The sequence below is a fragment of the Poecilia mexicana genome, unplaced genomic scaffold (genome assembly GCF_051168715.1).
Source record: "Poecilia mexicana isolate PSO_F unplaced genomic scaffold, ASM5116871v1 scaffold_18, whole genome shotgun sequence".
Taxonomy (NCBI): domain Eukaryota; kingdom Metazoa; phylum Chordata; class Actinopteri; order Cyprinodontiformes; family Poeciliidae; genus Poecilia; species Poecilia mexicana.
In genome coordinates this window covers 24,168,120-24,190,804 of record NW_028263387.1, presented here as the reverse complement: position 1 = coordinate 24,190,804, position 22,685 = coordinate 24,168,120, and the positions used below count along the sequence as shown (strand labels likewise).

Here is a 22,685-nt window from a genome sequence, read left to right as displayed (position 1 = left end):
CAAATATCTTAGTACACTTATTTTAAATCTACTAAGTAACTTTTCAGAAAGTTATAGGAGCTTGTTTTGAGTAAATAATTTCTTAATATTGATGAAAAAGTTCCAGTTGTATTGACAAATTATTCACTTCCAACATAAAAAAATATCTTGTTAGATGTGAATTAGTTTACTAGTAGAACTAGAACTTTTTCATCATCATTAAGGAATTTTTGACTTAAACAAGCTCCTATAAGCTGCTGAAAAGTTACTTATTTCAAGTCAACTAAGATATTTGCACACCAAAAATACTTTGTAAGATTTTGTGTTTTTGCAGTGTAGATTCATATGTTGCCTTGAAAAGCTTTGAATTTTACACTGCAGATCAAATCTGGATTTGCTTTTGGGAAGGTTAAGAATTTAACATAAATAAGGAAATCGTCTCAAATCAAGTTTCGTTTCAGGAGAAACACAAACCCAGAGGATGATCTTTTGTTATGTTTGCTTCGTGTGTCCACTCCTCTGATGTTCTTGGCTGAAGCCCAGCGTTTTGCAGCTGAACAGGTAACTGAGCGTCAGGAGCAAATTAAACTCTGAATAAAAACCTGCTGGACCGGATTCCTCAGAATGAGGAACAAAGACGTCGATGTTTCACACGCTATCAGGAGTTTATTTCACTTTGACTTTCTGATGAGAACATTGGGTTTGTCTATGGCCCGGCTCTGCAGGATGCAAAAAGTATTTTAACACTTTGAAATCAAACATACCCAGGTGAAAAAAAAGTATTCTTTAGTATACTTCAAACATACTTAAATTTGTGAAAGTACACTTTAAGTATACTAAATATTAAGTGTACTACCTATAAGTATATCTGAAGTATACCAAAAATACACTTGTACCAATTTCGAAATTAGTACTTTAAACACACTTAAACATAATTGTACCAAAGTACACTTTTAATATATTAAATAAAAGTATACTTTAAGTGAACAAAATATGAATGAATATGTATGAACTTTTAAGTGCCATAATAATCTTTTACTATTTATTAAAATTACATACAATAAAAAAAGGATAATCATGATGTAATTTTTAAGAAACTATCCAATCAATTTTCAGATGTGTGATGTAAAACCTTATAATCAACGGCATTAGCTCCAGTTCACACTCCACACCAGATGGTGGCGGTATTGCACACTTTCATTTATTTAAAAAACGCCACAAAGAGACCCTTTTCACATGACGTCAGACAACATCCGTTTTGACTCGATCCAGTGTATCTTTAGTTCCGGTGTGTGTAGTTAACGCTGTTTCTGGACTCTAAATCAGCTGCCACAAATACGATTTGAAGATATGTCACTATTTGCAAAAATTTTTTCTTCATCAACATAATCTAAACTGGAGAAATTCTTAGCTGATTGATACCAGTTTCACTACGAAGGTACGTGTTTTGGTTTTTTCTAGCTGTTAGTTGATATGCTAGGCTAGCAATAGTAATTTGTTAGCTGGCTAACATTACGTAGCCTTTCTGTTTTGGAAATAGAACGTATTTAGGCTCTAATCTTAATCAGATTTTTATAGTATAGACTGGGGTTGCCGCCTGTCACGGAAAATGCATGATCGTATTAAACCCTCCTCACGTCATACGCTATTTTCACCACCCGCTCAAAACTTGACAGTTATGCTAAACACCCGCTGCTCCATCACGTCCTGAGAAGTTAACCTCCTGCTATGATCAAGACATGAGGAGGAAGACGCTGTTATAGATAGATAGATAGATAGATAGATAGATAGATAGATAGATAGATAGATAGATAGATAGATAGATAGATAGATAGATAGATAGATAGAATATTTATCAATGTTATAATTAGAAGGTTAAGTTTCTTATACTTTGTTTTCCTGTGGTTGTAGACTTGGCATTAGAAAATTGATAACATAGGAATAACACCTTTATATCCCTTTTAACAGGTTACACTTGATTCTGCTGTGGTGCCTGTGGAAGCAAAGTGCATGAAGTTTGTGCTCATGGTGGGACTTCTGCTTCAAACTGCTCATTACAGTATACCACTGCCTCTGTCATCCACCAGTTCACTGCAGACTGGCACCCGCCAAGAACCGTACATGGATGTCTTCTTAAGTTGTAAACCCTGAGTACATACTGTTAAAATAAAATTGATATGCCTTTTGTAAATACATTTTCTCTATCAATGTCTTAAATTGTTAATTATGGTTATTGTTTGTGTAATGTAGTAACCATGTACAGTGTTTAATATAATTATTAAATAGATGTATTAAAGAAACAACCACAAACTTTATTCTTTTGTTCCACAATAGCAGCTTTAATTTTAGCATTTCCTCTCATCCACATACTTTGTTGCCAGATGTGTAAAATTTACAAAAAGAAGCAATTTAAATGTAAAAGTTGCACATACGGCTGCACAGTGGCGCAGTTGGTAGAGGTGTTGCCTTGCAGCAAGAAGGTTCTGGGTTCAATTCCCAGCCCCAGTCTTTCTGCATGGAGTTTGCATGTTCTCCCTGTGCATAGTGGGTTTTCTCTGGGTTCTCTGGTTTCCTCCCACAGTCCAAAAACATGACTGTCAGGTTAATGGGCTCTTTGCACCTAAGGCGTTGACGTCACATCTCCAGGAGCTAATGCGGCTCATTTTTTTCCGCTTTGAGTTACCATGACTGGTAGAAAAGACTAAGTCGTATTTCAGATGCAAAAAAACAATACTATTAACATTGTTGTCTTCCTAATATAATGGGCTTTTAAGTTTTCGTTAATTTCCAAGCGATCCTGAATTAAGAAGATGGCTTGTAAATATCTGTCGCTACCAGCTAACGCCGCACAGCAAAGTTTGCAGCCTTCACTTCACTCCGGATCAGCCTAAAACTACCGGGGATACGGATGGTAAATAAAGGAGCCTCCCTGAGTTATTTCCATGGAATCACTTCTATATTCAGCCTGAAAGAGTTTATGGGAACTAGAGAGCAGACCAGAGCCAGACAGCCGAGCAACTGATCCGCCTGTACATCCTGCTGTAAACACCGTCCTGAGCTCTTCACAAGAAACATGCAAAGGTAATAAAACGAAATAACACGGAGACATGAAGCAACACGGTCGTATTTTTCTAAAAGCAGCAACTTTGAAAATGAACAGCTGAACCAGATCTCTGACACCAGAGCTGCGCTACTGTCAAGCTATGAGGCTTGTTGAGCTTCGTCAGGCTTCGGAAGTAAAAAGCCCGAACCGTAACCTCCCCGTTAGTCTCTGACACTAACGACAATAAACACACATAATATACTTGAAAATAAGATAAATACATTGTCCGTTAGAATGTTTAGATACTTAAATAGCACATTTTACAAGAACAATGTCCGAGAATATTGCCTACTAGCATAAGCTAACGTTAATGTTAGCCACAAAGTTTAAGTAAATCTCACCTTCATATCAGTGAATGTATAACGAGGCGAACATCTAAAACCTTTCTCCAGCTGACTTGTTGGGGCTTCGGATCGATGTACAAACCTTGGCCAAGCACTGCAAGCACCTAATGTAAATGATATTTGTATTGGATCGGAAACAATCGAGCCCCTTTACCCCGAACGCGGAAGCTGAGGTGCAAAGAGCCCATTAGTCTCTCTAAATTGTCTCTAGGTGTGTGTGTGTGTGTGTGTGTGTGCATGGTTGTGTGTCTCTGTGATGCCCTGCAACATCGGCCCGTTGCTGCGATATGTAACAGCGTCCGCCATATTGAATGTGGAATAAGTGCCAATAAGCTAATACAGGTAAATGGACCGAACTTCACAAAGTGCCGTTGTACAAAGCATTTTAAGTTCATACCTGCTATTGACACATTTTCTCACACACTAATATATCTGGCAAACAAAGAAATTACTAAAGAGAGTTTCTAACTTTTGATGTGATTATTTAATTGTTTTGGGGCTTTTCTGAATAAAGAGCACAATGTTTTTATTTGATAGAAACAATTCTGATAATTTTTATAATGACATTGATGAACAGACACACTCTTACAGTGTTTTATTAAAGAATATATTTACATAATTCCATAATTTAATGTACATTTAACATGTCAAGACAAGAAACAAATAATTTTCCTGTATTTATTTTTTATACATTGAGAAATGACTTTTGATTTATAAATCAGTCATTGTCAAACATTAAACTACATTTTCTCACTTTTTTCCAGAGAAAAAATATTTATTACAGTATGTAAACTCTGCTATTAACAGCAAAGAGTGAAAATAATTCTAATAGAGTAAATTATTTTTTATTTCATTACATAAGATGCATTAACACTCTAATACTTCAGATTGAGATATTTAAAAATACACAAAAAGTGAAAGAATAAAACATTTATTTATTATACTGGGAACACTGGTCACAGACAGTGGGAGAACTCAATGACTTCTGAGACGTCCTGGTTCACAGACTAAAGCCAAGAATAAAAGAGAAATTATCCACAAGTGTAATAGAAAATATGTTTCTTTCACATTCAGAAAAAAACATTTTCAGCATGTTGGGCTCTGACTCGTAGCATCTTTATAGCTAAATACCGACATGGAGAAGCTGAGCTGGGAAACAGACTGAAGAACAGCAGCTCCAGCTCTGATCCTGACTGATCTTTCCTCACTAAATCCCTGGTTTTTAATGAATTTCTCCTCTACAGCGGTTTTTCATCACCTCTCTCTTATTAGAAAACAGTATGAAAATGTTAGCTGCTACGCTAACAATCAGCGGTTATTTCAGGCCAATTTAGCTACATAGGAAATATTTTCCGGTTGTTTAGAAGCGAATTTCTGGCTGCTGTTAAGGAAGGTTTATAAAAATTAGTTAATTTTGGAAAAAGTTTGGCTCTCTCTTCCTCTGGATCCCAGGTCCTCTCGGCGGGCCACGTGTGGCCACAAGGAAAACAACAATGCGTGTTGACATCACAGAATTACAGAGTTTAATCCAATAGAAGACAATGCATAAACTTACACCAGAAACTGCAGAAACAACGGAGACATACATTCGTTTACCTGACAGACTTGGAAAAGAAGGAAAGAAAGAAAAGCAAAGACGTGCAAAGACATCTTTGGAGAGTTGCAAGAGCAAATCTAATGTGTTACTTCTGTGTAGAAAGTTTTATAGTGAAGGCGTAATCTTATCTTTAATTTATTCAAATAAGGCGTATCTTTGCTCCTCCAACCAGGAGCTATCTCTGACCCTCTCTCAAGCCAGAAACCCCTGCCGTGTTTACAGCCTTTCACAGATGAGTGTGAAAAGCTACAACTTCCACTGTATTGTTTTCCCACAGACAAAAGGCAGTTCAAACGATCCTAACAAACCATCTGCTGTAACTACAGGTAAATTAAAGGTCAATAGGCCAGAATACATTACTAATTTCAAAACCACAATTAGGCCATTTGAATCGAGACATGTTAAGTTTTAAAACTAGCTTATTTTAAATTTATTTTCTCAACACTGCAAAGTCAAGTAATTCTGATCTTTCATCGTTACCTGGGGAAGGTAATCCTAATGAATCCAGTTTGTTTCGTAAAATGGTTGAAACAAGTCCACACAGCACAGGACTTAAGGAGCTCCGATCGCCCTGCTGCCACATAGAAGATGGCGGACGCTTTTACGTACGACTCAGCGCTCCATGAGGGGTCTACGTATATGATGTCGATATCCCATAATTCATTGCGGGTTCCAACTGGGCATTCAGGCAGAGCGATAATGGCGGTGAATAGCGACAAATTATTTAGCTTTATAACACTTTAAATGACACAACGTGATTTGTGTTTTTAGGCGACAATGTAAGTGTGTAAATCTCAAATATATGCTCGGTTCATCAATACATCACCTAATTGCAATATTTCTCTGACATTTTCGGACCTGTCTGCTCCCGCTGCGTTAACAGCCAGCTCCCCTCCAGCTGTCAGCTGGCCGGGCGCTCCAGGTTCGGTATACCGAGAGAAAACGCCTAACTCCTGGCACATTGTTATAAAAACTCCCGCTAGCTTTCCCCAATGAGTGGGAGTTAAACACCGATATTATTCAGACAGGTCTGGTTGAAAATGTTTGGTTTACAAAGTATTTCAAAACAGAGCACATCGGTTTGATTGATTAATTAAAGTTAAGCCTTCAAATATAATATGTTTATTTAACCGTAATGTCCTATCTGCGATGTGGAGAGTTTTATATTTGTAAATGAATAATTTGTATTCCTTGTAGAAAAGTGCAGTACACATTTGAACATTTTAGAATCAAACTAAGAGATTTCCTTGTTACTATGGAACATCCTTTACTATAAAAGGTGAAGAATAATATAGAAATCAGTAATACATGACTGAAAAACAAACTTCGGCTCCATTTTTTTCCTTCTCTGCTCTCTGCTTCGTGCTGTCACGGTTGCTTGGCAACATGAGTTACGCCAAGGTGGGGGCGGGGACAGTTGGCGAAGGCTACACCTGTCCGAATCCACAGATATTTTTCTTCCGGTCTTAGTTTTTTCCCGGCCTTCGAAAGACCCGTCCTACTTAGACCGGTCCTTCGAAGGATGCAGACCCTGAATTCGGACACAGCTATTGACTGATAAAGGCTAACATGTAAATACTTTTTTATTACAGTTAATACAGAAAGTGAACCTTTTAACGTTACAACACTGACAGACAGCGGTGTATATATTTTCCCAACTGTGGCTAAAGCTACTGCTAGCTGGTTTACTCTCCGATCGGAGGCTGTTTATTATACACACAGTCAGAGAATGGTGGATTGACAATGAGTAATGTTGAGAAAATAAATTTAAAATAAGCTAGTTTTAAAACTTAACATGTCTTGATTCAAATGGCCTAATTGTGATTTTGAAATTAGTAATGTATTCTGGCTCTTTGACTGTTATTTTACTTGTAGTTACAGCAGATGGTTTGCTAGGATCGTTTGAACTGCCTTTTGTCTGTGGGAAAACAATACAGTGGAAGTTGTAGCTTTTCACACTCATCTGTGAAAGGCTGTAAACACGGCAGGGGTTTCTGGCTTGAGAGAGGGTCAGAGACAGCTCCTGGTTGGATGAGCAAAGATACGCCTTATTTGAATAAATTAAAGATAGGAATACGCCTTTTACTATAAAACTTTCTACACAGAAGTAACAAATCAGATTTGCTCTTGCAATTCTCCAAAGATGTCTTTGCACGTCTTTGCTTTTCTTTCTTTCCTTCTTTCCATTTATGTCAGGTAAATGAATGTATGTCTCCGTTGTTCTGCAGTTTCTGGTGTAAGTTTGTGCATGGTCTTACTTCTAAGTTTATGCAATGTCTTATATTGGATTAAACTCTGTAATTCTGTGACGTCAACATGCATTGTTGTTTTCCTTGTGGCTACATGTGGCCTGCCGAGAGGACCTGGGATCTAAGGAAGAGAGAGAGCCAACTTTTTTCCAAAGTTAACCTATTTTAGAAATTCTTCCTTAACAGTAATAACAGCTATCATGAGTTCTTATGTCGTCACATACATGGCGAGTCCACAACGTCTTGAAATTGTAAGTATTATTTTTTTTATTTGCCGTTTTTCTGTTCTCTTTAAATACAAATGCTTTCTCTGTTTAATTGCTCTATTGTTCTTTTTTGTAGGTTTCTATAAGGTGAAGTGAACTGGAATGTTCTGTCGTTGATCCTCACTTTCATGTTTTATTGTCACACTTAAATTTTCATGTTCATGTGTTCACTTTTGATGTGTAAACTGATAATTTATGTAAAGTTCATAAAGTTGTGAGTAAAATTGGACAATTTTAAAATGTCGGTAATAAAACAAAATATTTTAATCACCTTGAGCATCTTATATAATTAATCTTCCATGTAATTTTAGCCTGAAACAGTGTAAGTACTGTAGTGTAGTTATGCATGTAATGTACAAAATAGTTACGTAGGAATAAAGACGAATTATGAGTAATTAAAACTGTAGTTTATTATCAATAGCAGGAAATCAAAAATAAAAATTAAGTGTAATTTAAATACATTACTAATATATTAATAGTATATTTAAAATATATTTGAAGTATATTAAATATTTTTAATATAATTCTGACAGAATTATTACACTCAAAATATAATTATATCAAAATATAATAATAAAGCTCTGAAATATTAGTATACTTTAAGTACACTAAGTACCAGTGTTGTGTTCAAGACCAGAGTGTATCGAGACCGAGACAAGACCAAGACTTTTGGGGTCCGAGACCAAGTCGAGACCAAGACTGAGGGAAGTCGAGACCGAGTCAAGACCGAGGGAAGTCGAGACCGAGTCAAGACCAAGACCGAGGAAAGTCGAGACCGAGTCAAGACCAAGACCAGCGGCCGTGCTACATGACACAATAAAATGTAAAATATGATCGAAATTGCTTCTCAAAATAATCTGAAAGATCCATATTCCCATAAAAACACCTAGATATTAAATACTTAATACATTTTACCAATATTAAATATTCCATTTATGTGTTACAATGTGTGATGGTCTCGTGCCATCCCTAAAAACATAACACCCTGGGCATTTGCCCATATTGCTCATTTAAGAAACCACCACTGTCTGCACCATTAAACATAGCAATTGAGGCAATGCCCTGATGGTAAATAACGCTCAACTATGAACACTGACCAAGGAGCAACAAGCAAGAAGTAACAAACAGAAGGCGCTCATCGTGACTGTTTTCACTCTCTATCCCAGTACATGAAGCCAGGTAGTCTGACACCATGGCAGACATTACAGCTGCCACTTTGAACAAAAACAATCAAAGAGCAATGTGCATGCTCTGCGTGCTCTTTCATTCTTGTGTTTTAGTTATTTGTTAATTTAAATATTAACGTACATAATTAAATGAAATAATGATGCAGTGTACACAGAGCATTACAAGAACAAAGAACGGGTGTTCTGTCAGGTCAGATTGTCATACGCTTAACATGAACTCACGGTGTTCTGTCAGATCAGCATACGTTGTCAGATAGTCATACCTTAGCTCAGACATGCATACCCTGTCATTACCATATGATTTTATTTAATCAGCAACATAGAATCATGACGTAGATCATCATACACTTGGTTATTAACAGTTGTATGGCATCCAGCTGCAGCCAGACCTGCTTTAAATACACTTTGAAACCATGACAACGCATGTATATCTATCTAGTTATCATATTATGTCATATTATAAACAATTTAATGACTTATTTTCGCCATAACTTGTTGTGTATACTGAACTGACAACTCCACTGACGGTCGGACTTAATGCGCATGCGCTGGCATGGTACTCACTGCATGTATGCTAGCAACATAGAATCATGACGTAGATCGTCATACACTTTGTTATTAACAGTTGTATGGCATTCTGACTTAGCGGTTAAGTTTTACACGGGCGTGTGTTGTAGCTGACTCCAGCTGCAGCCAGACCCTGCTTTAAATACACTTTGAAACCATGACAACACATGTACATCTATATAGTTATCATTGAAAACAATTTAATGACTTATTTTTGTCATAACTTGCTGCGTATGGTGAACTGACAACTCCTCTGACGGTCGGGCTTCTTAATGCGCATGCGCAGGCATGGTACTCACTGCACGTATGCTATTCTGACAGCGTATGGTAATCTGATAGAACACCGGCTCTCAGCGACACTCCAGTCCTATCTAATAAGTAAAGAGCCGTGGAGAAGAATCAACTGTTTCTGAATGTCACATCACTATATTGCAGACTTTTGGACATAGCGTTGTCCCATATATGCGACAAGTCAGTCAACATCTCCGCACAATAATTCAGGCAGTGAGTGATAACATTTTTCATCACAATGCTTATGTGTCTCTGTACAGCTAGCTTTGCTAACATCACGTTAACGGAGCTTACCTTCTTTGAGCTACTTTTCTAAGTGATGAAAAAAGTTAGATGTTGTCCCCACCGTCTGTGAAAGCGAAGCGCTGCTGAGTTAGCTGTGGCCATCGGATTTCTTACTATTTATGCAGCGCTATTATATTACTGATGATTAGACAAACATTTTCTGCCGCTCAGAGAAAACCACTGCGCATGTCTCAGAGCGCTTCGTGTGAGTGGAAGGTGGGGAGGAGGAGGAGGGGGAGTAACAGAAACACGTAGTTGCTTGGATTTTAATTGGTGCGTTTTGCATCCACTGAAAACAAAGATGTTAACAAATAAACTGGATAGTATGCTGTACGTTTAGTGATATTTTCACAGTTGCGGTCTCGACTGGTCTTGAAATAAAATGCCGAGTCCTCAGAGCCCGAGACCGAGACAAGACCGAGACCAAATGCGGTCAAGTCCGAGACGAGACCGAGACCATCAGAAAATGGTCTTAAGACCGGTCTCGAGACCAAGACCAATTTCGAGTACCACAACACTGCTAAGTACAACTTGAAGTTGTTCCAAAAAATTATGTATAGTATACTAAAATATACTATTAGTTGTAATTTAATTCTATTTTAATACTACTAAAGTTAGTTGTTCCAAAATAGTACAGTTTAAGTACATCGATATAAGTATACTAAAGTATGTTAAAATGTAGCATATTAAAGTATACTTTTTTTCACCTGGTAGTCTTAAATGTAAATTCGTTTCTATGTAAAATTTTAAAAAATCCATAAAAAGATATTGAATGATGCACACATAAGTTTAGATCAGTGTGAGTCTGAGGTGTTTTGATAAAAATCACAACAAAATATTTGACCTAATATGTTGAAACTAAATGTCCTTAAATTAACCAGCTTTAAAAAATAGCATGAAATTATTTAGATTTTCTGGAAAAAAAAGTACAAAAATAATAATTGATTTCCTGCTTTTTTTCATGTTTCAAACATCAAAAAACTTAAGAACAAAATACAAACTCATTTTTCTGTTTGCATTTTTAAAAAAATATGAACTTTGGGATGAACTGGAGACCAAACTGTTAGAAATAAGCAAATCAGGATTTTGTGTTATTTTAGTTTAAATTCGCAAGGAATGCAGATGAGCTGTACTGAAATGTTTCATCTTTTAAAAATGTGTTAAAATTAGAGGTGCGCCGATCGATCGGTCACCGATCATAATCGGGCCGATTTCCGTGAAAAAGTGTATGATCGGTGATCGGCGATCATTGGCTCTTGTTGCCGATACCGATCACCTGCTTCTCATTTCCCAGCCTGCCTGTGCAGCTGGTCTCGTCTTTCCTTCACTCTGCGCCAAGGGCGTAGGTTTGGTCTAAGTTTTGGTGGGGACCTTGACACCTCCCCCCTCCCCCTCCAGCACAGTGAAATGCCGAAGAGTACCGAACATTTTTGAGAAGGGGGGGGAAACCACATTGGCTTAATAACCCCCTCCCCCCAACCATAACCATATCATACATCTTGTGTATACAACCAGATACAGTCATACTCAGCAGATCAGTTCAAGAACACTTTACTTTTTCCTTTACAAAATTCAGCAAACGTTACAAGTAAGATCAAAAGAAATATCCTCTGGACACTCCCTGGTCACTGGCACTCACACTGACAGCCTCCTATAGAGCAAACAAAGCGTAACCTGGTTTGTATTCACGCTAGCTTAACTTAATTTAAGACTAACACTTCAAATGCCATATTTACTGAGATAATTTCACAGTATATTTCATATCTGAGAACTAACACCTCACCTGGAGCCCTGAAGCTCCAGCCACCTCTCCATCGTTCTGCTCTGCCCCTTGCTCTGCTGTCTGAGCATCCTATGTGAAAAAATATTACATAATTAACAGACCTATTCTACCTCACATTCAGTGCTGACCTTACTAAACACCGGACTTTACAACAAATGCGTTGCGTGATAGATATCTAACTTATGGGTCCACTCACTGTACTTACAGCCGACGTAGCGAAATAACTTCTAATGTCTGTCCTTTTCTTTTTTGGTGGCGACATGGTCTCGGAGACTCAGAAGGAGACGCGTGTGCCCAGCTAGCCGCCGCCTTTTGCAGCTAATCAAAGAACGTCCGACGATTCAACTGACACTCCCCCCCCCCCCCCCCACAGCACCGTTCCGACACGGTCTCGGAGGCTCATAATAAATGTCAAACTAAGAAGCTTCCGTTCCGCGCACCGCCTGTTGCTGCTAATCAAAGATCGTAGATCCACGTTCTTTGAGCCAATATGGCAAAAATTGGTCGGGACTTTTTCATATCCCGTGAATATTGGTCGGGACATGTCCCTACCGTCCCTACCCAAACCTACGCCCATGCTCTGCGCAAACGCGCAGCAACAAATCCTAAGCGATGTGGAACTATAACGCACTGAGTGAATGGGGAAGTTTGTGTGTTGCAGTGGAAAATTGAAGCACGTCAAAATGCAGCAACACAACGAAGCTAATATGGCATAAAAACAAAGCCATACTTGACGGAGTTTGGCTACATCGAGGCTCACTGCAGTAAAAAAGACATACGGAGGATCAGACAGCAGGTAAGCAGCGCACAGCTACAAACACTCACCCGGATTAGCATGACGGTCAGAAAGCTAAACAAATAACCTGGAAAATGATTTAAGTCTTCGAGCTGCGATGTCAGACGCTGGTTCTGCTCTCCTGTTGAACCGCTGCTACGCTACAGGTAGTAATATTTGACAGACGGAGCTTCGCTTCTGCTCCACCTGGTAGTGACTCTCACACCGAACCTGCTTAAAGCTGCAGCATCTAACTTAACAAAAATAAATTTTACCTACATATTAAAACTGTCGCTGTCCTAACATGAGACAGATAATCTCTAAAAAAATAATCGATCTCCTCCCTGTTCTGCATAATTACTCCGCTCAGTCAGAAACAGCCAATCAGAGCTAGCAGTAATCAGCTAGCCGCCATGCTAACAGGAAGTTTTCATTCAGTAACTCAGGATTGTTTATTGTAATGGATCCTGTTTTTGCCTTTGAATGTTAAGTTTTATACTTGAACTTTTTGGCAATGTTGAGAGGTTTTATTTTGGCTCTTTGCATTATTTAGCCTCTTCAGAGCCTTCATATGTTATCAGTCTGTTAAAGATAGTTTTATCAATAGCAGTACAATTTGCACAATGCCTGTTTTGTTTAGACAAATTTATTTAGACAAAAACTTGTTTTTGTCTAAATTAAGGTAAATTCATGGTTCCTTTTTCCACATACTGTAATGTAATGTTTATGACAAAAAATAAATAAATAATAATTATGTGATCGGTATCGGTGATCGGCCCTCATGGGTGATCGGTATCAGCAGGAAAAAACCTGATCGGGACATCTCTAGTTAAAATTTTAATAACAACAACTTATTCCAATAAAAACTTAATAACTTAATTTCCTCAGGGTTTTTTATTTTAATAGTACAAATCAGATATTTACATGGATTTATTGCAGTACAACAGTCAGACTGAAACAAAAAGTTAAAAGGAAGAGAATTTAACAAAGTAAAACAACAAAGAAAAAAAACATCCAAAGGAACAATTAATTGGATTAAAATCTTCATCAATCAAAAACACATTTTTAAAAATATTTTTTATTTTATTTAAACTGTGATTTGAGTTACCTGTTTGATGTTTGAAAAGTAAATAAAGGATTTCCACCGAATCTTTTTTTAAGTAATAGCACTTTCCTGACTTCTTCTTTGTCTATCTTTATTCATCTACAAGCAGCAAAGGGTGTGAAGCTACAAATAGTTTCCAGCTACTTTCTATGTGCGATCAAAAATCTCAGATCCTTTTAAAACAGGTTTTACAAGACTGTCACAGCTAACTGATTTGTTTGTTTTATTCTTTCTTCTGTGTTATGTCACAGCACACCATGGGGAGGGAGGAAGAAACTTGAATAGAAAGAAGTAAAGTGCTTTGAATACTTTCCAGATGCGCTGTGCATATCTTCTTTTCTCTTCCTTTGTAACAAAAATAGTGGCGCTAAGTAGAATGACAGCACAGTTTGTTCCACAGTGTCATTTCCAAGCAACAGAAGGTGTTTATATTAGTCATATGATTCATGCACTGTACAGTACTTAACAGGACTGTCAAAGTTGATTGATTTGTTCATGTTCTTTCATCTAATTTATCCCAGAGCCCAGTGAAGAGCAATGAGCTGTTAGACAGACAGTATGTTTTTCTCTAAGCAGAGCATTTGTCCAAAGATGTAGTTTTAAGTAGATGTAACCATCTTCAAAAAACTAAAATTTTATATCAGAATCTTTACAAAAACCACAACTCCTTTTAAAATGAAATGTCTTCTTAATTTGTATTATGTGATTTTTGTTTTTACCAACTTCCTGGGAGATAACATGCCTGGAAATCCTGCTGATAGTTTGAAGATCTCTGGGTTTTGTTGAAACACGTGGGAAACATTTTGAATTCTCGCTCGGTTTCGTAGCTTCTGTGCCTCAAAAGCTTCTCCAGCTGGAGCATAATGAAGTTGAATTGCAATCAAACACTTTCATTCTGACAACGACGGCACATTCCTGCACTGTAAAATCAAATTAGTTCACCTTACCTACAAAACATATGCAAACTCGTTGCTCAAAAAAATCAAGTTTTTAAAACTTGAAAATGGTAGTGTGTGCAAGTTGCACATCTTAAGTTTATCCAACTCGACTAACTTGATCATTCTGAGTTGCATTAACTTGTGTAATTTTAGTGCCATAACTTAAGTTACCTTAATAAATCTGATTACACTGTAATTACTTAACAACCAAGATTTTGTTTATTTTTTTTTTACTGGAATTCTGCTTTGAAAAAATACTAAATGCTAAAACCTAGCTAATAATGGCTCTGCAGCGCTGAAAGTGGCCTCATTGTTGAGGAACAGGCAGTAGAGAGGAAATATTGGAGTCTGTTTTCACCTTAAGCATCTTAAAAGAAATTTTTATGAAAAATGAACAAATGGTTTAATTAGTTGTTGCTAGTGGCACAATGCATTGTGGGATACCTTGCTGGCCAATCCCTACTGTCGAATATAAACCAATATTCTAAAAAATCTGTTATTGTAACACATAAAAACAAATGAAGTTACATTGCGTGATTTAAATAGTCCAAACATAAAATAAGGTGATAGCTTTTGCTTAGCTTTATAAACTAAATAGCAAAGACATCTTTACATTATAAGTTATATGCGAATAAGATGTTTTCCATGCTAAACAATATTCTTAAGCTGAAGAGTTACAGTGATAAAGTGTTTATATTATTATTAATATTGAAGGTTGAAATTAACACGAAAAGAGAAAAAAAATCAAGTAAAGCCCTTTGTACTTGGATGCAGTACTGAGTCAAAATACAAAAGCACAATTACAGTGTGTCAGCCTGCCAGTCAGTGGCGGAGCCAGACTTTTAAAGTTGGGGGGGCCATGGGGGGGGCCAAGACTACCTCTAGGGGGGCAAAAGGCAAAATTTATGTGCGCACATCTATATATCTATCTAGTATATATATATATATATACATATATATATATATATATATATATATATATATATATATATGTATATATATATATGTATATATATATATATCACAGTAAAAACTGCTGGGTTAAAAATAACCCAATACGTAACCCAGCGCTGGGTCAAATATGGACCGACCCAACGCTGGGTTGTTTTAACCCAACTGGGTTGGGTTGAGGGTTTGACCCAGCACATTGGGTCATGGCAACTAACCAAACGTTGGGTTAAATTGACTTGTTTAAATTGGTTAAATTGACCCAAAATTGGGTTGAAATTCATAACCCAACACAAGGGTTATTATACCACTATAGTTGGGTTAAAAAAAATATTTAAATTTCACTATATAAAAAAAGGATTAAAAGGCATATGAATTTAAAGCTTCTTTTATTTCCACATGATACATATATAGAGCCAGCAGATTTCATTTACAAAAGTTACAAAACATAAGTAATTAAATCACTTCAATTCATTTGGCTACAATCCAGAAGTATCTGTTACTCCACATTAGAAAACATTTAATGAAAAAAGTCTGTTTTAAAGCAAACTACAAGTTAAACTTTCAGCCATTAAACAAGGAGCATTTTTAACAACACGTTAGCATTTTGCCTGTCTCCCTGCATGAGGACATATGGGTTGTCACGTTTTGTAGATGCGCCACCAGGTTTGTCCCAACCTGACGGAGAGAGAAGACAGAAAAACAGGCCATTAGTGATGAACTTATATAAACAGCAAACAATTTGAGCACGATTCAGAGATGAATGTTGACTTACAGGCTGGATATCAATGAAACCTTCTGAACTTCCAGGTTGATGGGTCTGAAACTCTTCTTCCAAATGTGTAAGGTGGAGCAGGGAGGAGAACTGGCAGCAGCGTCAGGGCTACATCATCTTGTCTGTCTGGCAAACATAAGCTTGTGTTAAAATGTTAAATGTTAACAGTTTAGAAAACATATCTTGAGCTTCAATACCTTAAGGGAGAAAATTCATGTTGTTGAGAAGATGGCCGCTCCTTTCTCTTCTTGGCCATACAAAAGATCTTCGTTGAGAACAAGAGAGAGAAGCACAAAAACAGGCCGTTAGTGAATTTAAAGGTAAAGGGCGACATTCTCAAAAACTAATTTCTGACTGATTCTAGTTTAACACAAAACCTCACTATTGAATGTGATGCACTTATTTAAACAATTTGAGCATGATTCAGAGATGAAGGTTGACTTACAGGCTGGATATCAATGAAACCTTCTGAACTTCCAGGTTGATGGGTCTGAAACTTCTCCCAAATTAGTAAGGTGGATCCAGAAGGGGTACTGGCAGCAGCTGCAGGACTACATCATCTTCTGTATCAAACATAAGTTAGTGTTAAAATGCTGCAGCAACTAGAAAGCATGAAAACATTTTAGAGAACATTTCTTCTGAGCTTCAATACCTTGAGGGAGCAGACTCATGTTCTTGGTCATGCAGAATGTCTTCCTTGAGAACGAGGAGTTTGGGTTTCGCTCAATTCTCCTGAAGATCCTGGATGTAAAATTACAAAATCAGAAAAGACAAAATCACAAATCAAACTTTAAGAATGACTGAATTAAATCTTATAGCTGTCTCCACTGCAAATAACTTGTAATTAGCCAGCAATTTCAAATGTTCAGAGTAATTTTATGTTCCTAAAAATAAATATAGCACTTAATAAAATAAAATGACATATAATTTAATTTAGAAGTAAAACTTAACACAAACTTAGTGCTGAATAACTTTCAGCACCAACTTTAAATAAATGTATTTGTAATTAATAGTAACAATAATAATAAAATGAGTAGACATTAACATTAGATATTGTCTTAGTTTTGCTTTTAATTCGTTGCCGAAAACCAGCGGGAGTTTGAAAGCAATGTGCCGGGAGACGGTCGTTCTCTCTCGGCTTAACGAGCCGCTCCGCCCGGTCAACTGACGGAGCGAGACGAGCCGGCGGCTGGAGGGGAGCGATAAGTGCGAACACGACCGAGCATGTTTGTAATAAAGCTATATGTTAATAAACCGAGCGCATAATTCAGGTTTACACAACTAATTTATCGCCTAATAACTTTGTAAAAGTTATTTTATTTTCATAAAGCATAATATACCCACATTATTAATAGCTCTGCTCGCTCTCCTCCGCCATTACTGCTGGTGTTCGAACACGTAGCCTCAGCCCGCTGAGGATGCGCGCGCATATTGCAAAAATCAGGGGACAAACCGTCAACTACCTTTTCTTTTAAAACTAAATCGATTTTTAAAAATTTGACTATGTTAAGTTACGAACAAATATGATTGAGGTTATATTAAAAACTTAATTTAATTTACTTGACAAATTGTGCCCTTCCCCTTCATCTATTTTTTCCCCAACATCCGTGTTGTAGCAACACCGAAGCTCTTTGTCAGAGCAACCTACCGTAATAAACATTTTAAATAACCATAAAAATAAATATCAAACATGTTTGAAATACATCTATTTATTTATAAAATCCTATTCACGTTGAAACTTTATCTTCTTTTTACTTACCATGTCTTATTTCAAAGTAGAGGAGAAGTCCGATATGCAACGTTCACAGTCATGTTGAAAATGGAGGCTTGTGAAGAGGGGCGTGGCTTCTTCCAAGTTTCATCTTTAACCCAACCGTTTGGGTAAATCTACCCCCCAACAGAAGTGTGCAAGATGCATGACTTCCGATAAATTTCTGACCCAACTCATGAGTTATGAATTTTGACCCAATATTTGGTCAAACTAACCCAACCTATGACCCAACAGCTTCAACCCAGAAATTGGGTTATGAAAATAACCCAGCATTTTTTACTGTATATATATATATATATATATATATATATATATATATATAAACACCTTTGACTGGTTCACATGGAGACATGACAGACTTTACGCAAAGATTTCATCGCAGAGGCAACTAAAATCATTCAATAAAAAAAATCCTTTCTGAATATCATCTCATGGACACTGAACTAAATGCGTCTTTCAGACCGGGAGCTGACAGCGTGTTGAAGAGTTATGGACGGGACACCTTGGTTAGGAAGCTCATTGCAAACCTTTAGTTGAAATGGCGCCTTTAACTCCAGTCTCCAGTACAGAACAGAGAAAACTAAAGACAATGCAACGTTGTTTTAATCCATTTATAGTCTAAACAGAGGAGCCAGCAGTTTATTTTGAGGAACTAAATAAAGGTGCAGAAGTTAATTAGATCCATGCGCAGTCCGCTGCACAACCAATGCGGACGTGGCTCCGCCGCTCCGAAGAATTAAACTTAACTCGCCCTGCAGTTTTAACAAATGGAGTTGAAGATGTTACCCTCCCGCACCCAGAAGCAGAGCGATGCACAGAAGGAGCGCGGCAGACGTAACATCTCCGTTTGGAGAAGCGAAACCATGCAAAAAATAAAAATAAAAAATCCTGGTAAAAACGCCCGAACCCTACACATGGTTAAAAAGGGGAAAAAAAGGAAAAAAAATCTCGCAGAGCTCAATTGTTCGGTTTGGTTCATACAGATCTAACTGTCGATGAACCAGCGCAGATTTCTCTGCAGATGCAACCAGGGAGAATTTGTGAAGCTGTGTGATCAGACCGCAGCGGATGAATTGATGGTAATTTAAGTGGAGTCGCTTAATTTAATTTCTGTCCAGACTGTGATCAAGCGCAGCTGACACTTGGTGCGCAGGAAGTTTCAACTTTACGCACAGAGAACAGAGAACATCGCGGAGCTCATTATTAGTCATACTAAGAACAATTTCTGTCAGAGAATCATCTCTGATCTGGATGCTTTAACGGACCAGAGGCTTTGGAGCGACCAGCAGCTGATCCGCTTCTGCGGGATTTTTCTCCCGCAGGCCGAAGGAAGTGATCAGGAAACGATCAGAGTTCTGCCGTCTTCTAATCACGTCATTTCGTGAAATGTTACCTGATTTCAAAAACGTTCTCACAGAGAAATACTAAATGTTTCGTTTGATGACTACAAATTGGAAATAAAATTATTTTTTTCTTTGACGGATAACGAAAAATGTCTATCGCAACCTCTGCTCCAAACTACGAACATTGTCGGCCTCTCTTCGTTTTTTTTTTTTTTTTTTTGTGGAGGATCAGTAAATAACTTCTTGGTGTTTTACAACCACCAGGTTTGAAGGGCTTTAGCCTTTGAGTTGCACCACAGCGCAGCACATTTGAAACATCCAGGAGATCAATGTCAGCTCGTTTTTATGAGTAAAAGTATAAAAGAGGCTGGTATCACGCCTGATGTAAATCTTTTTATTTATGTCATCACATGGACTTATGTAAAGTTTTATACATTTTCTTTTGATATATTTATTATTGTTTTTCTTCTTTAGATATTAGGTTGGCTTAGAATGATTCCAAATAATGTACAGGAATGACCTGCGCTGTTACATGTCAATCATCAGGGGGGGCCACTGGGGGGGCCAATCAGATGACAGGGGGGGCACCGGCCCCCCCTCTGGCTCCGCCTCTGCTGCCAGTGGATCAGCTGAGAAGGAGTGGCCAGATTTTGGGAGGAGATTATGTTTCAAATGGAGAGAGACAGGTGACCAATGGCATCATGATCCTCCCACAACTGGTCTGGTTAGACTGGCTCTTCAACTCTCTTATGCTTAAATAAGGTTGTCTGAGAAACTTTTGCCATACAAAAAATAAAAAATAATAGTAATAATAATGAACGTAATTGACCTCCTAGATTTTTTAATTAACCTTTTTATTGAAATTAAAGATTGTCTAGAATCAATCAACTTGATGAAAGGTAAGTTTTTAATCTTTGAGGTTATTAATTCACTTTGTTTATGTTGCACTAATATATTTTTTTTACTAATTGTAGTTGGTTAAGTTTCTCACTAATCAGTCATATTGTTGGATCTGTATTGCTTTTATATTGTATGCTCATAGTATTTTTGATGTTTTTTGTAATCTGGTGTGTGCTCGTACTTTTTACCTGTTTTCTACTTTGAACAAACTTCAACCAATTAACTATTTAAGTCAATCACAAATGAGCAGAAATCTTAAAAACTATAAATCACAATCACAATTTAAATGCATCTCAATTTATCCATAGAAAGATAATGAGCAGTTCGCTTTATTTTAGGCTTTAGTTGAATTATTGTTTTTCTACTTGATAAATCTCAGATGTAACATAATTAGTCAGAAACATTTTGGGTTTTATTGTTTTCTAATATATAATTATTAATCCAGGTCTCCTGGATACATTTTAATTGTTTTGCCATATAAAATCACAGAGCAACATTCACACATGTGGGAAACATTTTGTATGTTTGATGATGCATATCATGTTTAAAATGTATTAATTTGTGTTTTATTTTTTTTTTATTTTTTTGCTGTTTGTTTTTTTGTTTTATTTTTTCAGGAAAGATGCCAAATTCAGAAAAAAGTAAGACAGCACAGGAGAACATCTCTCCACAACAAGGTTTGTGGTAAATTTGCAGCCTTCTTTCCTTCCTTCCTTCTTTCCTTCCTTTCTTCCTTCTTTCCTTCCTTCCTTTCTTCCTTCCTTCCTTCCTTTCTTTCTTTTGGTTGAATCTAGTTATTTATATAGGTTCTCCATCAGCAAACTTTGTTACAAAAGACTATCCTAATTATTTAATGTATGAATTTAAGATTTTCAAGTTTAGAAAAGCTGAATTATTCAATAATTAATAAGTTTATCAAAATGCTGTAGCTTGTTCTTCATCTCTTAGATGATATTGTTCTTCTTTTTCTTCTGCTTCTTATTATTACATCTTTATTGTGAAAATAGAAACAAAACTGGCTAGTGGATCATTTTACTTTTGGCTAAAAAGTAATAGAAATGTATGCTTTATTGATACGGTGTGTATTATTTAATTGTGTATGTTTTTATTCTGTATTTAATTATTTTTCTTTTCTTCTTCAGAAAACAGCATTCTTCTGGGAATTGCTGTTGTGGCTGTTGTTGCTCTTGCTGCTTTTGTTTTTGGTGTTGATAATGTTCAAAAAGTTGTTAATATTATTTGTAAAGCTTTGGATATTTTACAAATAATTAGCAAAATTTACAATATTTTTTCTAAATTGGATTATGACATAAATTCAAGCATTATCAATTATGCTGTAGGGCTAATTCGTAATTGGCTGGTAGTGTGTCCACTACCACTCCACCTTGACCTGGCAAGAGCTCCCAGGCGCCTCCAGGCCCCTGAAGACGCCTCTCTCCAAGCTCCGCTCCACCACCAGTGACTGGGTCTGGGGAAAGACCTACCTGAGCTTCATTCAAGCCAATCATTCAAGCTCGCACGTCTTCTGCCGGTGTCCAAGCGCCAAATTCTTGGTCCAATAAAATGGTCTAACTGCTGTTTCTCTCTGTGTGTGAATCTCTACAGATTGAATTAGCCTTCAATAATTTATTGATAATAATATAAAAATAGTTTTACAGTTCAAATAAAACAATGAATTGGCTAACATACAGTGTCCTTTTGTTTGTTTGTTTTTTATTTATTTATTTTTTGCTTATATGTTTGCAATGTTTCATGGTTTATAATAAAATGAATTGCTGACCAATTAGTTATCACCATAACCCTTTTCTAACACTCCAATAGCTCCAGTTAAACAAATTTAATCAGTTGGTACTGGAGCCATTCCTACCCTCATCTATGGCGATGAGCGTTGGGTCATGACCGAAAGAACGAGATCACGAATACAAGCGGCCGAAATGGGTTTCCTCTGCAGGGTGGCTGGGCTCTCCCTTCTGAAGCTGCTGACCCCGCGACCCAACCCCGGATAAGCGGCAGAAAATGGATGGATATATATATATATATATATATATATATATATATATATATATATATATATATACCAACACCATAACAGAAACCAATGAGCTGATATACAACTCAGCATCAGTGATCCTTGAAATGCTTGGCTATAAGAGCAACCATGAGACCCAATATCCATCATGGAAAAGACGGTTAGAGGCTAAGATCAAGATAACAAGGAGGGAAGTGAGCCAGCTGTCAGAGCTCCTAAGGGGTGCAATGAAAAGATCAGTACCCAAGAAGTACAGCCAGATGCCCATACCTGAAGCACTCGAAACTGCCAAACAAAGACTCCAAGCCTTGGCCAGCCGCCTAAAGAGATACACAAGAGAGAATGAAGCCAGGAGGATTAACCGGCTCTTCTCCATCCAACCAGCTAAAGTGTACTCTCAATGGCAGGGTACTAACAACAGAGCAGACCCACCAAGGCTGGAGACTGAAC

At 37.1% G+C, this 22,685-nt stretch overlaps 2 long non-coding RNA genes across 3 annotated transcripts; one reads left to right on the top strand and one right to left on the bottom strand.

The window, feature by feature from the left end:
* Window positions 1–15,789: 15,789 nt before the first annotated feature.
* On the bottom strand, window positions 15,790–18,083 carry LOC148154285 (uncharacterized). 2 transcript variants are annotated; one of them, XR_015766252.1, is made up of 6 exons: window positions 17,952–18,083; window positions 16,845–16,933; window positions 16,638–16,755; window positions 16,390–16,457; window positions 16,193–16,318; window positions 15,790–16,095 (listed from the first exon to the last, which is right to left on the bottom strand). It is a non-coding gene; the product is annotated as an uncharacterized LOC148154285 (long non-coding RNA). The 2 variants fall into 2 exon arrangements; XR_015766253.1 differs by having other exon boundaries at window positions 16,193–16,314.
* A 1,976-nt stretch (window positions 18,084–20,059) lies between these two features.
* On the top strand, window positions 20,060–21,892 carry LOC148154284 (uncharacterized). The gene is made up of 3 exons (XR_015766242.1): window positions 20,060–20,205; window positions 20,824–20,883; window positions 21,349–21,892. It is a non-coding gene; the product is annotated as an uncharacterized LOC148154284 (long non-coding RNA).
* Window positions 21,893–22,685: the final 793 nt, after the last annotated feature.